The following is a 6,238-nucleotide window of genomic DNA, read 5'->3' on the forward strand; positions in this document are numbered from 1 at the left end:
TGAATAAACAAATCAAAGGAACAGAAGGGAAGGTTCAGAAATAGATACAAACTCACTTGAGAATTTAATATATGATCAAGGTGGCATTTCAGATCAGTGAGAAAAAAGATAGTTTTATCAATAAATGATGTTGAGACAACTGGGTAACTCTCTGGGGGAAAAGAAACTAAATTAGATTTGTACCTTCCACACCACACACTAAAATAAATTTCAGATGGATCAAAGATTTAAATGTAAAAAAATGAAGCCACAAAAACTACAATAATTCTTTTTACTTCTGCATGGGAAAAAAAAACTACCTAAGCAAAGTCAAAAGAAAAGTACAATTTATATTAAGTTTTAGAAAAGATAAAGCTAACAGCGAATGATAGAAATTAAATCAATGGTTGTCCGAGTATAGAGGCACAAGGGAACTTCCTAGGATGATAGAAATGTTCTGTATCTTGACTGGGATGGTGGATATGTACGTGTGTGTGTGTGTGTGTGTGTGTGTGTGTGTGTATACATTTGTTAAAATTCCAGGAGCTGTACAGTTAAGTTGTGTGCATTTTATTGTAACTACATATACTTCAATAGAGTTGATTTTTTGAAAAATTTGACTTTTTAAAAAGAAAAAAAAGGGACAAACTAAGAGCAAATACCAATAGGTCTGATGTCTTTAAAAAAAGCAAGATTTCTCTATGAGAATTTGTAGCCCTGGATCCTGACCTAGAGCCAACCCCTTTCTTCTCCAGTGGTAATACTTTTCCAGTGGTGATACTTCCCCAGCCTCTCCTAAACATAGATAATTCAAAGCTGATTTTCTGTAGAATGAGACTATCTTCACAGAGTTGAGGTCTACATGAAGCACAGAATCACTTTGCTTTGGCTTTTATAGCATCTTCTAATCTCTGTTTCTGGAATCATGTTATAGACTGAATGTTTGTGTCTTCCCCAAAATTCATATGTTGAAACCTAATCCTCAATGTGATGATATTTGGAGGTGGGGTCTTTGGGAAGTGATTAGGTCATGAGGGTGGAGCCCCCATAAATAAGATTCATGCCCTTTAAAAGAGACTCTAGAGAGGTGTCTTATCCCTTCTGCCATATGAAGACACAGTGACAAGACAGCAGTCTATGAACCAAGAAGCGAGCCCTCACCAGACACTAAATCTTGTGCCTTGATCTTGGCCTTCCCAACCTCCAGAACTGTAAGAAATAAATGTTTGTTGTTTAAGCCACCCAGTCTATGGTATTTTTGCTACAGCTGCCTGAGCAGACTAAGACAGATGTTGGTTCAGTAGTTGGTGGATTGGAAGGTTCGTTGTTCACAATTTGGGGAGATGAAAAAAAGCAAGAGAGATTTCTCTATGGGCAAAATCTGAAAGAGAGAGGGGAAAAAAGAGAAAACCTAAAGGTTTGTACATTTGAGGAAAATATTGACCATAGTAAAATTCCTTAAGACAAAAAGTGGGGAAAAGAAGAAATGGGGAAAGTGGTATGTCTACATTCCCGAGAGGGGAAAAAAGAGTGACTGGTTAGCTCAGTTGGTTAGGACGTGGTGCTGATAACACCAAGGTTGCCAGGTCAATCCCTGCATGGGCCACTGTGAGCTCCGCCCTCCTTAAAAAAGAGTCAACTATGCCATTGCCCCATGAAAGCAATGTGTAACCAATAACCATGGCTGTTCCCCAATAAAATTTTTTTTTTAAATGATGATAAAGAAGAAAGTGCTGTCAGTGACCTTTTACCACCTCAAGGAAACCCCTTAGTAGCCATGGCCTTTGGTGGCCATGGGGTAATGTAGAAAGATGGGGACCTGGCTAGAGCGCAGAAGCATAGGAAATGTTACCACCTCATGGTGACTACAAGAGAGTTATGCAAGCTTAACTCCAAAGACTACATTTTGTGGAAGTCTTATATGTGTTTTAAAACAAAAACAAAAATGGCAACATTTTATGACCTCCCTCCAATTCACTCCCTGCTCATCCTTTTTACCACATCTCACAACCTTGGCAAGCTGCAAAGGCATTTATCAGAAGAAGAGTCAGTTGCCCCCATAACTTTTCCCCCAATATCTGGGCATCCCTTTTTTCATTTGCTAAATTTGAATTTCAGATAAATGACAAACAATTTTTTTAGTATAAGTATTTCCCAAATATTGCATGGAACATACTTATACTAAAAAACTTATTCCTTGTGTATTTGGAATTCAGCCTTACCTGGGCATCCTGTACTTTATCTAGCAACCATACCCTTTTACCCTAGTGATAACGATTTTCCATAGAACACTGACAACTGTCAGTTTATTAATTGATGTGAAAAAAGTCATAATTGTATAAATTTTACACATCACCCAGGAGAAAGAAGAAGACAAACTATTATTTATAAAATATATTTAAATGACACCAGTTAATACATGCATATAATCTCCTTGTAACCATTTTTTAAAAACACAGATAAAGCAAGTGTTCTTCATTACTAAGCCACCAAATACCCTTCCCAGAAGTAACCAGTTAATAGTGTTCTCTTCTAGAACTTTTCTATGTATTTGCATACATGCCTGTANAAATGATGATAAAGAAGAAAGTGCTGTCAGTGACCTTTTACCACCTCAAGGAAACCCCTTAGTAGCCATGGCCTTTGGTGGCCATGGGGTAATGTAGAAAGATGGGGACCTGGCTAGAGCGCAGAAGCATAGGAAATGTTACCACCTCATGGTGACTACAAGAGAGTTACGCAAGCTTAACTCCAAAGACTACATTTTGTGGAAGTCTTATATGTGTTTTAAAACAAAAACAAAAATGGCAACATTTTATGACCTCCCTCCAATTCACTCCCTGCTCATCCTTTTTACCACATCTCACAACCTTGGCAAGCTGCAAAGGCATTTATCAGAAGAAGAGTCAGTTGCCCCCATAACTTTTCCCCCACTATCTGGGCATCCCTTTTTTCATTTGCTAAATTTGAATTTCAGATAAATGACAAACAATTTTTTTAGTATAAGTATTTCCCAAATATTGCATGGAACATACTTATACTAAAAAACTTATTCCTTGTGTATTTGGAATTCAGCCTTACCTGGGCATCCTGTGCTTTATCTAGCAACCATACCCTTTTACCCTAGTGATAACGATTTTCCATAGAACACTGACAACTGTCAGTTTATTAATTGATGTGAAAAAAGTCATAATTGTATAAATTTTACACATCACCCAGGAGAAAGAAGAAGACAAACTATTATTTATAAAATATATTTAAATGACACCAGTTAATACATGCATATAATCTCCTTGTAACCATTTTTTTAAAACACAGATAAAGCAAGTGTTCTTCATTACTAAGCCACCAAATACCCTTCCCAGAAGTAACCAGTTAATAGTGTTCTCTTCTAGAACTTTTCTATGCATTTGCATACATGCCTGTAAGTATAGAATATGTAGATTTTTTGTGTGTGTATCATCTTGTAAACACTGTTCCATTGCTCTGTAGCTTGTTATATGACAGTACATATAGATCTACCTCATTGTTTTTATTTATTTTTTGTCTTTTTTTTCATCTTTTTAATTTTGTTTTCTACCTCACTGCTTTTAAAAACTGCAAAATATTCCACAGAATACACATTACCCTAGTTTAGCAGTTTTCAAAGTGTGATCTGAGAACCCTTGGTGGATCCTTATAACCCCCCTCCAACTCAGGGAGTTTCTGAGGTCAAAATTATTTTCATAATAATAGAACTTGTTTGACTTTTGCATCCTCACTCTCTCACAAACATAGAGTGGACTTTTCCAGAAGCTCCATGACATGTGATGATATCATTGCTCTGACAGCTAATGAAATGTTTACGTTTATTTTTTATGTTTCCAAAATGGTCTAAAGAAGTAGATTTAGTGTATAAATATGTGCATTTTGAAGAAATTAACTCAGTTTTTTCTCAGGCTCCTACTGTGTTCTTCCTAACTAACTTCAGTTATACTAGCTATAATTTCAGTATTATTGTTCAATAAATTGTTTTTTTTTAATTCTGAAGTTTCTTTTGCACCTACATGTAAACACAAAATATAAGTACACTTTATCTTATTTTGTTTTTTTTTAATTGGGAAATGGGGGAGGGGAACAGCGTTGGGGAAGTGGGAAAGGGGAACAGACAAATTGCTGTCCTTTTGTTCTTCAGTCTAGTTGTGGAGGCATCACTTCACTGACCCATGTTGGTACTATCATTGCACTCTTCCTGGGTGAGGCAGTTGCTCACCAGACACTGGATGGCCACTGGATGGCCGCTCACGGCAGCTCATGGCAGCTCACGAAAGCTCATACCCGCTGCCAGCCAGCCCCACTGCAGCCTACGCCATCACCGGTGACTCACGGCAGCCCAGTTCCAGGTCAAGCTGTTGNAATAATGAAGGCCCAGTTCCCACTCTCAATAAGCTTACAGTCTAATGGAGGAATCAAATAAAGGCAGTGTGGAGTGCTACATGTCAAAATGGAAGTAGGTTTGAGGTTCAGGGGGGCATTCAAGGAGACCATGGGACAAGTCACGTAGAGATGCCTATGGGATATTTGAGAAGGGGTGCTCAGGCAATTGGATAAATCGTTCTGACACTCAGAAGAGCAACTCAGAGATCAGTAGAATGATTTGGGAACTATTGGTCACAGGTAGAAGCAGTCTTATAAAATGGATGAGATATCCCAAGAAAGTGAATAAAATGGAAAGAGGGGAGAATCAAAGTTGTAAGTGTGACAGGTGGTCCTCACGATCCCAGTGGGCCTGCAGTCACACTCTTCTATTTTCCCCTTCCACATCATACCAGGGTTGGCAGACTAATGGTATGTCACTTCTAAGGTTAGGATATATAAAACTGAGTGTTTCACCTTGGGCCCTTGCTATCTCTTTCTTGTTCTCTTGGATCACTCCTGGCTGCCATGTTGTTAGTACCCATATGGCAAGACCCATGTGAGTGAGTTTGGAGGCAAACCCCTCAGTTCCAGTCCAGCCTTGAGATGACTGCAGCCCCAACTGACGGTTGAACCATAACCACATGAGACACCCGGAGCCAGTACCACCCAGCTACACTGCTCCCATTCCTGTCTCTCAAAAACTGGGAGATAATACATTTTCAAGCTGCTAAGTGTTAGGGCCACTTGTTGTACAGGAATAGATAACTAGTACAGAAAACTCAGAGAAAGTTAGCTCATTGAAAAAATAAAACAGAAAATTCTGAAATATAAAATTAAAAAAAATAATGTAGCCACAATTAAAAATGTTGTATTGGCACGTGAATAAACAAATCAAAGGAACAGAAGGGAAGGTTCAGAAATAGATACAAACTCACTTGAGAATTTAATATATGATCAAGGTGGCATTTCAGATCAGTGAGAAAAAAGATAGTTTTATCAATAAATGATGTTGAGACAACTGGGTAACTCTCTGGGGGAAAAGAAACTAAATTAGATTTGTACCTTCCACACCACACACTAAAATAAATTTCAGATGGATCAAAGATTTAAATGTAAAAAAATGAAGCCACAAAAACTACAATAATTCTTTTTACTTCTGCATGGGAAAAAAAAACTACCTAAGCAAAGTCAAAAGAAAAGTACAATTTATATTAAGTTTTAGAAAAGATAAAGCTAACAGCGAATGATAGAAATTAAATCAATGGTTGTCCGAGTATAGAGGCACAAGGGAACTTCCTAGGATGATAGAAATGTTCTGTATCTTGACTGGGATGGTGGATATGTACGTGTGTGTGTGTGTGTGTGTGTGTGTGTGTGTGTATACATTTGTTAAAATTCCAGGAGCTGTACAGTTAAGTTGTGTGCATTTTATTGTAACTACATATACTTCAATAGAGTTGATTTTTTGAAAAATTTGACTTTTTAAAAAGAAAAAAAAGGGACAAACTAAGAGCAAATACCAATAGGTCTGATGTCTTTAAAAAAAGCAAGATTTCTCTATGAGAATTTGTAGCCCTGGATCCTGACCTAGAGCCAACCCCTTTCTTCTCCAGTGGTAATACTTTTCCNTTTCAGAGACAAACTTCCCAGTGTCTTGAATACTTTCTCAGAGGTGTTCTGTGCAAAGAGCTTTCTTTTTAACAATAAGGTTTCTGTGTATAAACACTCAATTCATAAAGGGAGTATCCTGCCAGGCAGTAGGGGAAGCAGAGGATGAGAGGGCAGCTCCACTCTCTCTCTCTCTCTCTCTCTCTCTAAAGCCCCAGTGCCCTATGGGACCTGAGAAAAAGGGTGCTTGGTC

The sequence above is a fragment of the Hipposideros armiger genome, unplaced genomic scaffold (genome assembly GCF_001890085.2).
Source record: "Hipposideros armiger isolate ML-2016 unplaced genomic scaffold, ASM189008v1 scaffold_385, whole genome shotgun sequence".
In the NCBI taxonomy this organism is placed as follows: Eukaryota; Metazoa; Chordata; class Mammalia; order Chiroptera; family Hipposideridae; genus Hipposideros; species Hipposideros armiger.